Source organism: Callorhinchus milii, unplaced genomic scaffold (genome assembly GCF_018977255.1).
Source record: "Callorhinchus milii isolate IMCB2004 unplaced genomic scaffold, IMCB_Cmil_1.0 Scaffold142, whole genome shotgun sequence".
NCBI lineage: Eukaryota > Metazoa > Chordata > Chondrichthyes > Chimaeriformes > Callorhinchidae > Callorhinchus > Callorhinchus milii.
The window spans coordinates 63,482-83,616 of record NW_024704883.1 but is presented as its reverse complement, the minus strand read 5'-3'; the positions used below and the strand labels follow the sequence as shown (position 1 = coordinate 83,616).

Genomic DNA, 20,135 nt, shown 5'->3' with positions numbered 1-20,135 from the left:
TAGACTCATCACACAGAGACCCACAGACTCATCACACAGAGACCCATAGACTCATCACACATAGACCCATAGCCTCATCACACATAGACCCACAGACTCACCAAACAGAGAACCATAGACTCACCACACAGAGACCCATAGACTCATCACACAGAGACCCATAGACTCACCACACAGACACCCACAAACTCACCACACAGACCCACCACAAAGACCTACCACACAGATACCCACAGACTCACCACACAGACCCACCACACAGATCCACAGACTCACCACACAGATACCCACAGACTCACCACACAGATACTCACAAACTCACAACACAGAGACCCACATACTCACCGTACAGAGAGCCATAGACTCATCACACAGAGACCCACAGACTCACCACACAGAGACCCACAGACTCACCACACAGAGAACCACAGAATCACCACACAGAGACCCACAGACTCACTACACAGAGACCCACAGACTCACCACACAGAGAACCATAGACTCACCACACAATGACCCACAGACTCACAACACAGAGACCCACATACTCACCGCACAGAGAGCCATAGACTCATCACACAGTGACGTGGGGGGTGCGGCAAGTTGAGTGACGTCACGTGAGTTACACACAGACATTCTTGGCTCATAGTAGTAATATGAGGGCTTCACTGGGGTATCGGTAATAGCGCTAATAATGTAGTGCTCATACCGACACGACAGCTTCTTGTCTTTCCTCGGTTCTTTATTTAATTATATAGTTCCACATCTCTCCCGACAACACCTTCAATGTTCCACCGTACACTCCAACCCACAACTCTCCAACACCGCTCAATGTTCCACCGTACACTCCAACCCACAACTCTCCGTCAACACCACTCAATGTTTCTCCGCTCGCTCGCTGCGCTCCGCTCGCCTCGCTCGCTCCCTTCTGCTCCTTCGTCGATTCTCCTCTCCGCTCTCTCTCTCTCCAGCTCGGCTGCTCTTCATTAACTCCGTCATCTCTCTCTCCACTGATGCTTCTGTTACTCCGCTGCTACCCTACGCTGTACTCACTCTATCCACTGCTCCGTCTCTCCATCCGTTTGTCTCTTGTCCCAGGCACCAACTCCCGTTTCACTCCACCATCTCACCCTTAATCCCGAACCAATTACCCTTAATCAATTAGGTCATCCCCCACGACGCCACTCGCCCCCAGGCCCCGGTGCCACGTGGCGTTGTTGTTCCAGACACGCCGGCGCCAATGTCAGACAACAGTCCCTCTCGTCCAATCAGTGCCCTGCGTCCTCAATTACCCACCTGCGGCCCCCTTAAATATCACGCCACCTTAATTTGTACAACAACAACGGCTAGCCAATCAGCGCCCTGTGTCCTCGTTCGCCCTCACTGTCCGTCACGTGCGCGCATACTGACCCAGCGCGTGACGCTTATCTCAAGCCCTACAATAATACAGATGCTAAACAGTTAAGAACATGTATGATTTATAATAGCATCAGTATTATGTACTATACTTATGAGTGCATTCTACTTTACTCATCCTACAAGGTAGCGCAGGAAGACGAGCTTAAAGGAGCTGCTGCGCTTCCAGTCCAGGTCATTCTCAGAGAAAGGCTTCATGACCTCCATGATCTTAGTGAAGACCTAAATTTGTGTGGCGAGGTGTTTTTAGGTGGAGCCTGAGACTGTCCCGGTCGTGTGAGTTCTCAACTGGTTAAACAAGTCAATGTTTTAAAAAATATAATTATGACCATGAATCGTGATAATTGAATCGCGGGCGGTGGGGTCTGGTTGGCTTAGAGTGTGTGTCGCTCTCATTGACCCAGCGAATGATGGAGCTAGGTACGTTTCCTTAGCTAGCGCTGCTGCGTGTTCTCACTGCTCAACTATTCATATCGCTAAACACTGTCCCAAAACATGGTGCAATCTATACAAGTTGGCCATACAGTGTACAAGTTTACATCAAATATTACGTGCAAGCAAGCCATTACCCATTTACAATAATTTACTAAAGTCTTAAATCATCAGAGCGTATCTTGCAATGCAGCCATTTTTCCACAATTAAACTACCAATATTTCAGCAAATGCTATCAAGGCTTCTGTTGTTGCTATCTTCAACATGAGTACAGTACTGCATTTTCGCATTAATCACTTCAATCCTGCCATTTAACACGACCTTATTGTTGTTAGTAGAAACCCAATGTAACAACATAAATACATACAGATATTGCTATGCAGAGCTGCAGTGTAAGTAGAGATGAGCTGCTGCACTATTTGGGTGTTGTGAAATTATCAATGGGGAGATAGCCCGTCGGTGTCCACTGCACATTCTGTCAATTGTTTCCACTTTCCTCTGTCTTGTGCCAATATGCTCAAGTAGTGCACAACTTTCTGGCACCAATCTCTTATGTGGTCAAGCCATTCTCTGGAAGGCCTTCTTCTTTCCGGTTCCTTCCATTTTCCCGAACAACACATTTAAATGTACTGATTGTGCCAGTTTTCATTGTCCTCACTGCCTGCATCAATCAGGTATTCTGCGTGCAAACTTTTTCTTAGTTATACTTTAGTCAGCTTAGTTGCAGTAAGTATCTTCTGTAGTACACTACAAGGGCTCAGAGTACGCGGACCCGCTCATACGTGACCGACCCCGATTCATACTTAAACTTGTGACTCATACTTTTGCTAAATGTACCGGGTTGGAAGCCAGTCAAATTATCCATGCCATCACGTGAACATGTATTTTGACAGCGTGTAACTGTATCGCCCGCGCAAAAAACGAGGCCACCCAGCTAGCATCATATACAGTACACTCGTATAGGCGAACCCCAACTTCCCCGAATTCGCGCTTACACCAGGGTACTCTGAGGTCTTATTGTAATATATTTCGAGTATCAACATTTTATCTCTGTCAGTCGTTTTCATGTCCAAGTCTCAGGCATGCGAAGCTGTACTCAACAAGCATGTTCTTAAGATGTTCAGTTTAGTCTTGTTGCTGATTTACTTGCTGCTCCAGATTTCATTAAAGCCTGCTATTACTCCTTTCCCCTTTGCGATCCTCGCTATAATGTCGTTTGTGCAGTCGTCCCATGTCAGTAGACTTCCAAAGTATTCAAATTCCTTTTCATTCCCAATCTTGCTGTTTTCTAGTATTACTTCTTTCTCAAATTTCTCCTTTCCTAATGCCATCATCCATGTTTTTTCCACATTAATCTTCAGTCCTGCCTCCTTTCCTGGCATATTCAGCATATGCATACTTGACTGCAGTACCACGCAGCTTTTTTCCATCAGATCTGTGTTGTGAGCAAATCCCATATTATTTTTTTTTTCCTTGCACAGATACTCCTGTGCCGTTTTCCGGAATGGCATCCATCAATCTTTCCATGTATGTGATAAAGTTGTTTAGCGATAGTGGATCTCCCTGTGTCATGTCTATTGTTGTTGGGAACATTTTGATATTTCCTGTCCAAACTTTAATGGTCCAAATTCTACTGCCGACTTTAACCTCTCACCTATGTCCTGCAGAATCTGCGGGATCAATATTTTCCCTACTCTGTATGATCCTAATATTGCCCACGTTTTAGCTGGTTTGTCAAATCGAATAGTTTCTCGAACTCTATGAAACAGTTGTAAACCAGCCTATTCTTTCTCTTTTCTTTCTCTGCTATGAACCTTAAAATTAACATTTGATGTACTGTGTTCCTATTTTTCTGAACCTTGCCTGTTAATCTGCCAAATAATCCTCAGTCTGCGGTTTTTAATTGATTTAAGAGTACTATTATTAGTATCTTCCCCATTAGGCTCATTTGTGCGATGGTTTGGTAATTTTTACCCTCCATGAGATCTCCTTTCCTGAGTATTGTCACAAGTTTGGATTTTGCCCACTCCTCCGGTATTTCCTTTCTCTCCATACCTACGTGACTTTACCGAAAGAACCAAAGAGTATGGATTCCTGCAGTCACGAAAGCTTCAAATCAATATTTTCTCTCCATACTTTATTGCATAGCTCATGGATTTATTTTATAAGTTCCTTCCCTCCAGATTTTATAATTTCTCCACTCATTGCATCCACGAATTAACTCTTGTTTTTCTTTAGATTTTTATTGGCTTTTCTACTTCTTAAAATATATTATCATTGTAGCATTCCTTGGTGGTGGGGATATATTTTCTAGTTCATTCAGCAGCTCATTATTCTCTTGATCCTTATAAAATTGCTGTAATACTCAGTCCATATTTTTTTGTCTTTTTATCATTGTTTTGCCTTAGGTTTCACTTCCTCTTTGGGCTCTGGACTAGTTTGTCCAATTCCATGATCTTGTGTCCGCCATACTTTACATTGCACTACATGTAATGTGTATTTGTACAGCCAGCAGGTGGGATGTACAGTAGGCTTGCACAGAAAGCTGCCATTATGTAAAATTAATGAAACAATGTCAGTCTAAGATAACTTCTTAAATCAGACTCAAATTTATTAAAAACAAACAAATACACCAGGCAGGCCCGATATTAAACATGTTCGTTAATATGTTTACCCAGGAAAGCCTCGATTATTTATTTTGTGTGAATATCAATTTCATAACTGTGAATCGATGTCCAGTTTGTAATATGAAACATTACGATGTGGGGCCTGGCTATGCAGAGCTTGTCTGCTAAGCTTGCCCACTGTTGTCTGGTTTCTCTTGGAATTAGTCTCAGCCTGGGTTATTGCTTTACCTCAATGAGGAGATCCTCACTGAGTCTCAAAACTTTTTCAGGAGGGTTCTGCCAAGGTTGTTGCAGTAGGCAGAAATTTTACTGATTGTAATCTCAATTGAGTCATCCAGGTAATTATTTCACCAGTGGGATCTTTTGGGTAAAACCAACTATGTTGTTTTTGGGTTTAGCTGCAAGAACACACCAGAAAACCTGGACGAATCCCATGCAACATAGGAGAAGAACATGCAAACTCCACTCCCTCACACACAAGATAAAGACAAAGATGCACCCTACAGCTTGAACAGACTGTTGGGGAAAGTACTGTTAGCGACCACTTATGAAGGGTGGCATGACACACCAGGGGGTGGGTGGCCAGAAACATGCTCGACTGCTGTTGTCTCTGGCCGTCTATAGACCATGATTGTATAATTGTGTGTCTCTGTGCGTATGAGCGGGTAATGTGGGGAGCGGTGATGCATTGGTTCATGCACTTTGCGACTAACTCTTCGGAGTTTGATTGCCACTTCTTGGCCAACATTGGTGGCAGTGAATAGGTGAACTGGTCCTGGGCCTCCCATGGTTTGACTTAGCCTTAAATGATTACCTCTTGCAGTTTGGAAACATTGTTTAGAGAGACGATGACAGTCGGTTGTGGTTCTGGCCACACCACATCCTATTAATGCAATGTCAGCATTAATAGGTGCTGGTTATCAGCACTTGCATGAACAGGATATTTTTTCTCGGTGTACTTTGTTTTCGAGTGTGTAATGAGTACGTATATTATGTGCATGTACTCTGGGTGTGTAATCTGGGGAGTAGAAGTGCAGTGGTGGTGTGCTGCACTACAAACCCGGAGACACAAGTGAAATTCCCACTTACGGCCACCACCAGTGATGATTATTTGAAACATTTCTGGGCCTCCCATCGGTCGACTCAGATTAAAATCATTACCTGGTGCGATGCGTAAGCATCGCCACTAGGGAGACAAAGGCAGCCATTTGTGATGTTGGCCACCCACCGACTCATTGCCTGTGTCAGCCTTCATAGGTGCTCGCTAACAGCACTTGTCCCAACAGTCTGGCTATACAAGGGGATACTTGTCTTGTATATTGTGTGTAATTATGTGTAATGTGTATGTGTATATCTGCAGAATTAATCGCATGGAGAAGAGACCCTCGACACAGCCTGGTGATAAAACGCACCAATATGACCAGTGTGTATACAGCACGGATCGCAGTGGACGTTTGAAGCAGCGACAGAGCACACACATGGGCGAGAAGCCCTTCAAGTGCACTGTGTGTGCGAAGGCATTTGCTCGTTCAGAAAATCTTCATGCTCATCAAAGAACACACACGGGTGAGAAGCCCTTCAAGTGCACTGTGTGTGGTAAGGCATTTACTCTTTCAAAAACTCTTCATATTCATCAGAGAACACACATGGGTGAAAAGCCCTTCAAGTGCACTGTGTGTGCGAAGACATTTGCTTGTTCAGAAAATCTTCATGGTCATCAAAGAACACACACGGGTGAGAAGCCCTTCAAGTGCACTGTGTGTGGGAAGGCATTTACTCTTTCAAAAAATCTTCATGTTCATCAAAGAACACACACGGGTGAGAAACCCTTTAAGTGCACTGTGTGTGGGAAGGCATTTGCTTATTCAGAAAATCTTCATGTTCATCAAAGAACACACACGGGTGAGAAGCCCTTCAAGTGCACTGTGTGTGGTAATGCATTTGCTCTTTCAGAAACTCTTAAGAAACATAATAGAACACACACGGGTGAGAAGCCCTTCAAATGCACGGTGTGTGGAAAGGCATTTGCTCTTTCAAAAACTCTTCATAATCATCAGAGAACACACACGGGTGAGAAGCCCTTCAAGTGCACGGTGTGTGGAAAGGCATTTGCTCGTTCAAAATCTCTTCAAATTCATCAGAGAACACACACAGGCGAGAAGCCCTTAGAGTGCACTGTGTGTGGGAAGGCATTTGTTTATTCAGAAAATCTTCATATTCATCAAAAAACACACACAGGTGAGACGCCCTTCAAGTGCACTGTGTGTGGGAAGGCATTTGCTCATTCAAAACTCTTCAAATTCATCAGAGAACACACACAGGCGAGAAGCCCTTTGAGTGCACTGTGTGTGGGAAGGCATTTGCTTGTTCAAAAACTCTTCATATTCATCAAAGAACACATACGGGTGAGAAGCCCTTCAAGTGCACTGTGTGTGGCAAGACATTTGCTCGTTCAGACACTCTTAAGAAACATAATAGAACACACACGAGTGAGAAGCCCTTCAAGTGCACTGTGTGTGGGAAGGCATTTGCTCTTTTAAAAACTCTTCATATTCATCAGAGAACACACACCAGTGAGAAGCCCTTCAAGTGCACTGTCTGTGGGAAGGAGTTTACATTATCAGGAAACCTAAAGAGGCATGAGAAGATACACAAGGAGAAAGTGAAATCGACTTGTGAAAGTCAACGTGCTGCAATTAGCCATCTCTAGTGAAACGAGAATCGGAAGAAAATTCCTACTTGGCAACATGGCCAGGAGTGACAGTGAAATGTGAAGAAGTGAGGGTGAAATGTGAAGAAGTGACGGTGAAATGTGAAGAAGTGACGGTGAAATGTGAAGATCAAGATTCGACTCCAGGACCCAATCTGCAAATGGATAGAGGCAGCGTGAAGCAGGAGGAGCCTTCCGATTCTGAGGGAGAGCGAGGCAATCCCCAGCAGTTTGTGGATGTGGAGGTGTGGATGGACTTTTTGGACAAATCTGAGTAGGAGGGGCCAGCACGTGTAAAATGGCACCTTGGAAGATGTGTAACCTGGAGTTTGAGACCATTTTCCATAGCATCCTCCTTATTCACTGGCTTCTGTCATTTAAATAATGAATGGGGTTATAGGTGTAATTCAATCAGAGATGGGCTTTCTGTACATATGAAGTCATTTAGTGTGAAGTAAAATAGTCGATATGCAAAGCATTATGCTGCCTTTTAAAACATGAATTAGAATGTATATTCCTCAAGACACAGCTTCGTTGGGCAGGGCACATCGCCAGGATGGAGAACCACCGCTTACCGAAGATTGTGCTGTATGGGGAACTGTCCTCTGGCCATCGCGACATAGGGGCACCACGAAAGCGATACAAAGACTCCCTGAAGAAGTCCCTCACTGCTTGCTGCATTGATCACCGTCAGTGGGCAACACAAGCAGCTGATCGCAACTCCTGGCGGCACGCAGTCCACCAGGCCACCTCCTTATTCGAAGATACCCGCAGGGCCCATATGGAGGACAAAAGGAGGAGGAGGAAGAACCATGATCCCTCAGCACCCATCCCAGATCAGACCTATACTTGCAGCTGTTGTGGCAGGACCTGCTTGTCCCGCATAGGCCTCGTCAGCCACCAGCGTGCCTGCAGAAGACGTGGATGTCCTTCCTAGATCTTCGTTCGCGAAGCCAAGCCATGATGATGATTAAATGAATAAGCATGAATTGTAACTGTTGACATTACTATTAAAGTGTCTGTCAGGTGTGGCCGTGCTTTTCTGGATGCTCCCAATTTGTTTTCATGATGTGTTTTTAAATGCCCTTTAATAAAAGAAAAGGTAAGCATTTTTGTAATATTTACATTTGACTTAATACACTAAATATATATGTTCATAATATCAAAACAATTTAATGTCAGGCCTACTTTCTGCACTTGTTTTGCTTTTAATCCCTTTGGGTTTCATTAATTGGTCTTAGCATGATGTTACTTTTTTATTTTATATGATAGTAACAGCAGGGGTCTGCAATTCTACTGTACAACCCACCTGATGGCTATGCACGCACCTTGTATAGTGTATTTGTGGTTTAGAGTGAAGTTGTAGTGTTAAGTGTGCAGTGCATAGTATGTGGTAAGTTTTGTGATGTGTGGTGAAATGTGTGTATGTATGGTGGTGTATAGTATGTGTACAGTGGTAGTGTAAAAAGTCAGCGAACGATGCAGCCAGCCTTCCTGCCGCTCGAGCGTCCGAGTGACGCTGACGAGCACGGCTAGGACACGACCCAGGCAGGGACCTCCTGGATCCTCGTCCCTCCGACTCACAGCACGTCCGTGAGAAATCGTGAGGGAGAGGGATAGTGTGAGGGCTCACAGAGAGCTTAGAGATAGGTGAGGGTTGGGTACAACTGGTGGGACGCTGCTCCCTGGGTGGTTTTGGCTCCGGGCCACGTGGGGTTTTCCTACAGTCGTGTCAGTAATTAACTCCAGCATAGAGCAACGACGCCGCGTGATTTCTGTGGGTGTGGAGAGAGCGTAGACGTGGTGTGGGTGCATGCCTACGTGTGACGATCGGCGCGAATTCAATCATAAACCATCAGGGACGTTCGCATGCATGTATGAACAGCGGATCAACGCGCGTGTATTATTATCAATAGTGCGCCGTGACACTGGGAATTAGCGCGCGTATAAGGCCATCGACTGTTTGCACCGGGGATTAACGCGTGAATCTGATTAATTCGCCGTTTTACGTGGTGCTTTCTCTTGTGCGCGTGGTTACACGGCGCGCTTCACGCAGTGTGTCCGCATAGCGACGATAACGATCTACGGTGCGACGCGCGAACATTACCTAGTAATTGGAGCGTGGGGGCGAGTGAGGCTGCGTGCCGAAGTAATCCATTACCTAGTAAATTGAGCGTGGGGCGAGTGAGGCTGCGCAGTAATTAATTTCCTGCACCAGCACCGCAGCTGCGCCTATTTTTAGCGCGTGCACATGGTGGGCAACAGATGCGGGTGGCTGCGCATTCACGTGGTGGGCAGCAGGTCCGGTAATGCGCGCGCCCGCAGCCCCACAGCGTGGGTGGTGGGTTACGGGAGGAGTGTGTGGGTTAACCCGAGGTGGTGAGGAGCCAGCCACGAGCCATGTCCCACAGGGGGGACGCTACAACTGATAGCAGGTACCACCACAGTATGCACTGCTCTTGTGATACCAGGTACCACCACTGTCAGTATGCACTGCCTTTGTGATAGCAGGTTACACGACAGTCACTAGGCACTGCTGTAGTGATACCACGAACCAACACAGTCGGTTTGCACTGCTGTAGTTAAAGCAGGTACCACCACAGTCCGTGTGCACCGCTGTAGTGAAAGGAGGTACCACCACAGTCGGTATGCACTGCTATAGTGATAGTGCATACCGTCAATGTGTGTGTGCGTAAGTCCATGTGTGTGTTAGTCAATGTATGTTGCGTGGTGTGCGTGTGTAGACAACTACTCTTTTTAAATTAAGTTACTTTTCACAATAATAATGCCTGCGTCTAAGTCCATGTGTGCGTGTGGGTCGATGTGCGTGTCTGCGGCAATGTGTGTGTAAGTCGATGTGTCTGTGGGTGTGAGTAAGTCGATGTGTCTGTGGGTGTGAGTCAATGTGTGCGTGTGTGAGTCGATATGTTTGTGTCAGTCGGTGTGCGTGTGTGTTAGTCGCTGTGCGTGTGTGTTAGTAGCTGTGTGTGCGTCGCTCCATGTGAGTCAGTGTAAGTACATTTCTTTCTGTGTGTGTTTTGGTCCATGTGTGTGTGTGAGTCCATGTGTGTGTGTCTGTTCGTACATGTGTGTGTGTGTACGTCCATGTGTGTGAGTCCATTTATGTTTGTGTGTGAGTCTATGTATGTGTGTGTGAGTCGATGTGTGTCTGTAAGTCGATGTGTGTGTGGGTCCATGTGTGTAAGTAAGTCTCTGTGTCTTTGTCTTATTCGATATATATCTGTCTGTGTAAGTCCATATGTGTCTGTGTAGGTCAATGTGTCTGTGAGTCTATGTGTGTGAGTCCATATGTGTGTAAGTCTATGTGTGTGTGTGAGTCGATGTGTGTGTAACTCTTTGTGTGTGTGTGTCTAAAGTCGATGTCTGTCTGTGAGTCCTTATGTGTGTGTGTGCATCTAAGTCGATGTGTTTCTATGTGTGTGGGTCGATGTCTGTGCGTAAGTCGATGTGTGTTTTTGTCATTTTTGCCCGGGCAATGCCGGGTACTTACCGCTAGTGTCATTTTTTGTCTGTGTGTCTGTGTACAAAAATTGCGAAGGATTTGGCTCGCAAACTGTGAGGTTGAAGTTTTTAAAAAGTAGCCAGGTACCACGCGATAAGCCCCACGGTGAGCCAACGCTATTCGATTTTCGCATCTGTCAACTTTAAAGTACTTAAATGAGCAATTTAGTGCTATTTATTATATTACGCCGCTCAGCACATGCCAAAGCACGCATCTACGCATGCGAGACAAAGCTGAGCCGTGGTTGCCCTAGCAACGCATACACGTTCGGTGGAGGGGGCAATTCATTTGCGTTTAAAATGCCAAAAAAATACACAAGACTGAGGTAAAATTTTCACTTTCATGTCCTCTTCTCACCCCAATGTGTGCAGTTACTATAGAGTTGCTAGATGCTACTACTATAGGCCATAGATACTACTGTAGAGCGGGCGGGGGGATCGTGGGTGGGGGGGGGTAGCTGCCCAGCCCCAGCCTGCCAAGGTGCCACCTCGGCTGGCTGGGCAATCTAGGCGAGGCCGGGGCTCTGCACGGGACTAGGCCTCACCACGTCTGTGTGTGTCTGTTGTGTGGTGTGTGTGCTGTGTGTGGTGTCTCTGTGTGTGTTTTTGGTGTCTGTGTGTGTGGAATTCCAGCCTTCATAGCTCCTGATGTGCCATCTGTCTGTGCATTGGTGGCTGTGTTGTGTCCGTGTGTTTGTGGTGTCCGTGTGTACAGTCCGTATATACTACTACAGTCAGTAGATACTAATATAGAGCCAATAGATACTACCGTAGAGTTTAGATACTACTATGGCCAGTAAATCTACAGTCAGTAGATACAACTATAGAGTCTGTAGATACTACTGTAGCATTAGTAGTTACTACTGTAGGGATGTTAGATAGAGGGCCGTTATGCATGGCAGCCTATGGGGAAGAAACACAGTAGGCGGGGCTACGTGTGTGCACAGGGAGATGCCCTCTGCGACGTCCGAGCCAGACACCCTGGGGGGGCTGGTTCGGCGTTACGATCCCCCGGGGCCCCGCCCCTCAAGGAGGGTCGGGTATAAAAGGGGTCGTCATATGGGTTTAGTCAGTTATGTTATAGTTAAGCTAAGAAGTCGGAAGACGTCGTAGCTAGAGCCCTGGACTCCCCCTGATCGCCGCCCTTATCAGGGCCCCACGGGATCAGGCACGAGCCAGTGGCGTGGTCCCGTGAACCAGAGCCAGTGCTCTGGGACTCCGGGTACCGAAGCCCGATTACCAGTGTCGGGCCAGACAGCCTCCCCTAGCTCTTAGTAGGAGGACCCAGGGGATAGGCTATGGATAGCTAGGGGCTCTCCCTGAGTTATACGGGTGAGGGGGCCGCTACCCCCTCTAGTGCTGTCCTGTACTGGCAACTTGTTAAATAAATATACGTGTGCCTCAACTCCGTTGTCAAGCGTCTTCGACGGGTACTTCATCTGGCGTCAGAAGTGGTAAAAATGGAAACGCGCCATACAGCTCGGACCAGGGTACCACGAGAGGAGGACGCCGCGGAGATCGCCGAGCCCGAGACAGAGCAACAAGATGGGGTGCAGCCGGAGCCTGGCGCCTTCTCACCGGGACGTCAGCAGGGAGAGGGGCCGCAGCCGGATGCACTACGACTGGCTCACGAACGATTGGCGGAGTTACTTTATGCCGCTGCCGCCACACTGGAAGGCATTACGCGGTTGGGGGCTGGTGGTCCACCGCAGGGCGAGGAGAACCGGCGGCCGGAGCACTTTCCCGCCATTTCAGCTACTTCAAATTTTGAATTTCCCGCCATGGACGCCGCGGCTGTTCGGGGCGTGGCCAGCTTAGACATCGGCTCCGACATCGCCGTCGCCGGGGCTGCAGCGTCATCACAGCCGAGGGATGCGTCATTGCTGCCGCGACAGGCGATGCCATCGGCCAGTCGCACCGAGGCACCGCCAGAGGGAGGTGAAAGCAACCTGCGGGAGTCTACATCGACCGCCGCGCTTCACCAAAGACTGCCCCCGCTGAAGGAATTCATCGCTGCGGAGGGTGACTGGGGCGGCTTCCGGCGACGATTCCTAGCCCATCAGGAGATGGCACGGTGGTCCGACGAGGAGGCCCTTTGTGCGCTACCGGCGCTCCTCGACGGGGACGCGCTCGCCGCGCTCACGTCGGCGCCAAAAGAAAAGCGGGCTACACTACAAATGGCGCTACAGCTGCTGGCCGGGGTCTATGGACCTTCAGCCGAATGCCGTCAGCAGTTCTACGACCGCAGGCGGGGTGAAAAAGAGTCGCCTCTGGCTTTCCGGACAAGTCTTCTGGCGCTGGCAAAAACGGCCTTTCCCCGCATGGACGACGACGGTGTGGACGCAATGGTCGCGGAGAAGATCCTCCTCTTGGCGGACGACCTCGACATTGTCGTCATCGCACAAGAGGATGCAGAAATGACCTCCCTCCAGGCTGCGCGACTCCTCCACGCCAATCTTCTGCAGCAGCGGCGAAAGGCGAACAGGGCATCGGCTGGGCGTGCGGTGGCTGCAGCCACCCTTCCGTCAGAAGACCTTTATGCCGTCGACCATCGACGGCAACAGACAACGGGGGCGCGGCCGGGTCGAGACGGGGCGAGGCGGTTCGACCGTCCATCGTCTCCATCGGCGCTCCCGCGGTGCTTCAACTGCGGCATCCGGGGCCATGTCGCCTCGGGGTGCCGTTCTCCTCGACAGCGGGGGACGACGCCTCGACGGGACGCCGGCCCTCCTCTTCCTCCTCCCAAGCTTCAGCACCATGATCCGGCGAGTCGCGGCACCTCACATGTTTGGCCAACGCACCCACCTGTCGCACACTCTCGCACCGTAACGAACGGGGGGCCGGTGGGGCGCTGCGATGGACCGGCGCGGATCACTGCGGGGACTCAAATCGAGCCCGAGCGGTGGTCCGTGTTGGCCCATCGCGTGGTGGCCGCGGCGTCGGGATCGTCGGCCGTGGTGGGTTACATTGATGGGGTGGAGGTACGCATCATAGTCGATACAGGGGCATCGGCGACAATTATTTCGGAACTAATTTACAATATCCTACCGGTGCAGAGCCGTCCTCTGCTACCGGTTAATGTCCCTTTCTATGCCGCTAACGGGGGCTCCCTCGGCATCGTGGGACAGATTCGGGCGCAAATTTCTATCGGGGACATCAAATTGTCGGGGCCGATTTTTGTCTCCTCCTCGCTGGCGGTTCCGTGCCTGCTGGGGACGGACTTCTTGGGCAGGATGCCAATCCGTATTTTGATCGACCAAGGATGCATTGAGCTTCCGTCGGGCCGACGTATGGCGTTCCTGCCTTCCCCTGTAGCGACTCGGACGGCGTTTGCGACGGTACCGGCGTTCGTCGTAGAAACAGTGCGTGTGCCGCCGGGGACACAAATGCTGGTACCTCTTAAACTTCGTAGGCCCTTCGCTAAGGGTGTTGGGGATCGGGGTGTTGTGCTGGGGCCGTCTAGGGCCGGGGTTAACGGGCCTCATTTAATTCCGGCCCAGACCATCGTAAGGGGGGACGAGGATCCCTTCATCGCGGTCCTCAATGTCGGGTCGCAGACGGTAGTGGTTCCCCAAGGGACTGTGCTCGCTCACGCGACGCCGGTGCCCTGCGAGGAACCTGCCGTGAACCACATTGACACTGCTGCTCGGACGCACCCGCATTCGGACGGCGATGAAGGGTGGCTCGACGCGCTTTGTGCGGGATCGACGAACCTGTCCAATTTAGAGCGCCAACGGCTTAGATCGCTGCTAAAGGAATTTTCCGACGTTTTCAGTCGGAATAAATACGATTTGGGTTGTACTCACCTGCTGCGTCACCATATTGACACGGGTGACAGCGCGCCTATTCGCCAAAATCCTTTTCGGTTGAGTCCCGCCGAAAAGGAACATGTCAAATCGGCTGTAAATGACATGTTAGCCGCCGACATTATCTCTCCCTCTACCAGCCCTTGGGGAGCACCGATTGTCCTGGTTAAGAAACAGGATGGCTCGTTGCGATTTTGCGTAGATTTCCGTCGCCTTAATAAGGTTTCGGTTGCCGACGCATACCCGCTCCCACGGATGGACGAATCGCTGGACGCCTTGGCGGGAGCGCGATTCTTCTCCACGCTAGACTTACTTTCGGGATTCTGGCAGCTTCCTCTGGACGATGACTCGAAACCTAAAACCGCTTTCCGTACACCGCACGGCCTGTTCCAATTCAACCGGTTGCCGATGGGCTTACACTCAGCGCCGGCAACCTTCCAGCGATTGATGGAATTGGTTTTGGCTGGATTGCAATGGGAATCGTGCCTGATTTATTTGGACGACGTGATTGTTTTTGGAAGAACCTTTGACGAACATCTCCAGAGGCTGCGGGCGGTTTTCCAAAGGATGCGGGCTGCTAATTTGAAATTTAAGCCCCAAAAATGCTATTTGTTTCGTGAGTCAGTGCGTTATTTGGGGCACATCGTGGGGCGCTCGGGTATTGCTACCGATCCCGCCAAAACGCAGTGTGTCAGCTCCTGGCCAATTCCGACCTCGGTGGGAGAGGTGAGGAGTTTTATTGGCTTCGCTTCATATTACCGACGGTTCGTCCCTAATTTTGCTACAATTGCCAAACCCCTACATGCTTTGACATCAAAAGGGGTTCGGTTCCACTGGGGTCGGGATGAGGAAGTAGCTTTCTGCTCCCTTCGGGATGCATTGGTGAAGGCTCCTCCTTTGATTTACCCCGATTTTTCGAGGCCATTTTTGCTCGACACCGACGCGAGCAACACAGGTATCGGAGGCGTGCTTTCGCAGGTGGTTGATGGCGTGGAACGGGTGGTTGCGTACGGCAGTCGGGTGTTGTCTCCAGCGGAGCAAAAATATTGTGTCACCCGTAGGGAACTGTTGGCAATTGTTTTCTTCATCCAACAGTACCGCCCATATCTGTACGGTCAGCATTTCACTGTCCGTACGGATCATGCGGCACTGCAGTACGCCCTGAAGGTTCAACAGCCATCGGGACAATTGTCCCGATGGCTGGAGGTCCTCCAGGAATTCGATTTTGACACCACCTATCGTAAGGGCATTCGCCACACAAATGCGGACGCTCTGTCGCGCATGCCCACCACCTCCGAATGCGCATGCCTCCTGGGGTCGGGGCGTTGCAAGCCAGCTGGGGACATGACGGTTCCAGTCCTGGCGGCCGCCGCCGATGTTGACACATTGCTCCCCGATGAGATCGGGAAACAGGGAAAGGATTCCCTGCTTGGGTTGCCTGTGATTGAGTGGGGACGCCTCCAGATGGAGGACGCCTCCCTCCTCGCGCTGCGTCGTCGCGCTAGAGATAGGGGGTGCGGGACGGGTGATGCCGACAATTGGGAAGTACACGCTGGCTTGCTCATGCATTGGGACGGTAAATCCCACCGTCACCGGCTGGTAGTTCCTGAGGGGTTACGGGGTAAGGTGGTGTGGGCTGCTCATGAGCGCCTCCTCCACCTGGGTACCCAAAAGACCCTCGCCTCGCTCCAGCTGGATTTTTTTTGGCCGGGCATGACACGGGATGTCACGGATCTGCTGGCAGCATGCCCCCGGTGTGCGCAACGCAAACCACCAGCTCGGGAGTCGAACCCGCCGTTGCAGTCCATCACAGTCTCCAGGGTGAACGAACTCGTGGCGTTGGATATCCTGGGGCCGTTTCCCGCCACCCCTAGGGGCAATAGATATTTGCTAACAGGGGTCGAATACTTCACACGCTGGCCTATGGCCTGGCCCCTGGCAAATCAGTCGGCAGCAGCCATCGTGGACGCCTTTGTCCAAGGCTACGTCATGGACAAAGGTGCCCCTGAGCGGCTGCTGACCGACCAGGGTAAAAATTTTTCCGGAAACCTCCTCAAACAAGTCTGTGATCTCCTAGGTACAAAAAAGATTCGTACCTCTCCCTACCACCCACAAACTGACGGGATGGTCGAGCGGTTGCATCGTACCATCACGTCTATGTTGTCGCACCTGGTTTCGGAGTCACAGACCAATTGGGACTTGCAAATTCAGGGGTCCTGGCAGCATATCGATTGGCCCCCCATGCTGCCACGGGATTTTCACCCTTCTTTCTCATGTATGGTCGCGAACATGACCCACCTGTTCGGGCGCAGCTGCAGATCCCCGCGCCTCTAGGTAAGATAAAATTGGACGAGCACGTTAAATTTAACCTTCAAAAGCTAACTGAGGCGCGGGACGCTGCCATGCTCAATTCCCGCATGCGCCAAAAGGCGAACGAGCGCCTCAGGCTCGCGCGCGCGCACGTGCTGCAGTGGAAGCCAGGGGACAGGGCATGGCTGCACTGTCCCCAGGTACCGCTTGCGACCTCCTCGAAACTGGTACGGCCATGGCGAGGCCCCGTCGAGGTGGTCGAGGTTTTGCGACCGCAGTGCGTTCGTATCAAGTGGGGGAGGCGCCGGTGGTTCGTTCACCCCTCCAGACTAAAACCCTTCGTTGCGGTGCGGGGCTCTGCTCCACACGCGCAGGGCCAAGCATGTGAGGGGTCGACCGACCCGGAGGGTCCGCCTCTGTTGATCTCACCTGACGCCTTGCCGGTTGCCCCGCCCCCAGGTTCTCCCGGAATGACGGGCTCGCGCACGTCCCTCACGGGGGATGCCAAGGGTCCCGCCGCTCCAATTGCGGACTCGCCTCGGATGGGACCGCGGCCACCGAGTGGTCCGCCATCTGAGGTTGGCCCTTGTGACGGGCCTGCGGCAAGGACGCGCGCTAAGATGCGCAGACTCTTATAAAACACTGGAACGCGAAGAAGAACTGGAAACGAAACGAAATTGAGAAAATACTTTTTTTTTATTTTTTTTCTTCTCTTTCTTGGCGTTTTTTGGTACACTTTCATGTGCTACGGTTACTGGGCGCCGCGGTCGCGTGGCGCTCTTGGCGTGTTGTTATATTACGGCTGTGGGTGTGTGTGTGTCTTGTGTGCGTGTTGTGTGTGCGCCGAGGGTTCCGGGGAAATGTACATACCTTGCCTCTACGGATTTCGTATTTATTCGGGGGGGGGGCGCGTCGGTTTGTTCTCCCTTTAGGGGCATTGTTAGTATTGTTTGTTCAAAACTCGTTCTGTTAATGAAAAAATGGGGCACACGGGGGGGGTCAAGGGGTAAAGAATCGTTGTGTTAATTGTTGCAGCCGGGACGGCTGCGAGCTATGTGGGGGGGAGTGATGTAGGGATGTTAGATAGAGGGCCGTTATGCATGGCAGCCTATGGGGAAGAAACACAGTAGGCGGGGCTACGTGTGTGCACAGGGAGATGCCCTCTGCGACGTCCGAGCCAGACACCCTGGGGGGGGCTGGTTCGGCGTTACGATCCCCCGGGGCCCCGCCCCTCAAGGAGGGTCGGGTATAAAAGGGGTCGTCATATGGGTTTAGTCAGTTATGTTATAGTTAAGCTAAGAAGTCGGAAGACGTCGTAGCTAGAGCCCTGGACTCCCCCTGATCGCCGCCCTTATCAGGGCCCCACGGGATCAGGCACGAGCCAGTGGCGTGGTCCCGTGAACCAGAGCCAGTGCTCTGGGACTCCGGGTACCGAAGCCCGATTACCAGTGTCGGGCCAGACAGCCTCCCCTAGCTCTTAGTAGGAGGACCCAGGGGATAGGCTATGGATAGCTAGGGGCTCTCCCTGAGTTATACGGGTGAGGGGGCCGCTACCCCCTCTAGTGCTGTCCTGTACTGGCAACTTGTTAAATAAATATACGTGTGCCTCAACTCCGTTGTCAAGCGTCTTCGACGGGTACTTCACATACGTACAACACAATGCTCTTTCTCCCACAAAACACTGCGTGTGCACCGTGCACGAGGCTTGGCGCAGTCTGCTGATAGTTGATAAATGAAAAGTGAAACGTTCACTTGTAGCCGTGTTAGTTTACGTCCCCATTGTGTTGACTCCGTTTACCGTCGCAGGTGCAGGCGTGCGTGCGTCTGTACGACAGGTGAGCCTGAGTGTAGTGGCTAGCTCGCTGCGCAACCTGTGTTCGATTTCTGCTCATGGCCAACATCGGTGACAAAGACGGGAACCGGTCCTAGGTTGAGGCAGCCTCAAATGAATACCTGGCGTAATGTGTAAACATTAGCACTGGGGCGACAGAGGGTGGCCGCTCATTCAGCCTGCACCACCCCGTCACCCACCTTGCCGATATTAGTAGGTGCTCGCGACCAGCCCTTGCCGTATGTATGTTGAACTTCTTTACCACCGAACGTAGCCAACCGTGCTAATCGGAGGTGCCTGGGAAGGACAACAAAAACGGTCTGTTAAAGGCTACTACACTGGGAATCTTTCTATTAGTGTGTGTGTGTATTAAAACCTTGCTTTGCATGGCAATGTAACATTTCGTGTTGCAGTTCTATGCATGTGTGTGCGCGCACGCGTTAAGCATTACCCTGGGAGATCAGAGTATAGAATCCTGATATTCGAGGCACCTTCCCGGTATTTTCTGGATTTGTGACATTCTCACTAAATTCCTAATGATTGGCATTACAGAATGCCACTTGGCCCGGATTCCATTGGATGCTTCATTTTACATTTTGTCTGTCGGTCCTCGTGTGAAGAAGAATAAGAAGAAAAAGATTGTGCGTCGACAATTGGTTCTGCTTGCATGCACTGACGATTGTAGATCATTCTCCCTTAAAAAAATCTATAGCCATCGGACCTCCAAGGGATCCATAACAAATTTCCTTCAGCACGGCTGACGGTAAAGAAATAACTAGCGGAGCATCACAGCTGTAAATCTGATAGCCGAGCAGCAGAACAGGATACATGTCTTTCCCTTCTAGTTAATCTTGCACATCTCATCAGGGTCTTCGTGAAGGAGTGTCGAAGTCGCCCATTCTTTAATTGTGCAGCTGATAAATGTAAGCGTGGCCGGGTAAGAATTAGGAGTCGTCGTCCTGTTTATTTAGTGATTCGGGTACTCACTTTCGCCACGCTGCAAGCGGAGGGCTTAATTCATCAACGTGATTTTGCTTTTGTTGGCTCCAAGTGGTTTCATTTTATTCCACAGTATATTTATTGGGCGGTGACGCAGCCCATTGGTGTAGGATGCTCACCGCTTGTTGCAGAGTTTCGCGGTTCGAATCTGGCGACCACCCTGGTTATTCGTCGTCATTACCATCCATCGTAGGTGTCCACTGCACATTTCGTCATTTGTTTTCACTTTCCTCTGCTTTGTGCCAAAAGCTCTCTCATGTCGTCATCAAGCCATTCTCTGTTAGGTCTTTCTCTCTTTCCTGTTCCTTCCATTTTTCCGAACAACACACTTGAAAATTTTCTTGTTGTTCATTCTAGATATGTGTCGAAATAGTGTCAGTCTCCTTCTCACCACTGCCTGCATCATCAGGTCTTCTTCTATGTACAAACCTTTTTCTTACTTCTACGTTGGTCACTCGTATCATCACTGCGTGCGTCGTAA

At 50.2% G+C, this 20,135-nt stretch overlaps 1 pseudogene; it reads left to right on the top strand.

Annotated features, from left to right (window-relative positions):
- The first annotated feature begins 5,846 nt into the window (after positions 1-5,846).
- Positions 5,847-7,186, top strand: LOC121851800 (annotated as a pseudogene).
- Positions 7,187-20,135: the final 12,949 nt, after the last annotated feature.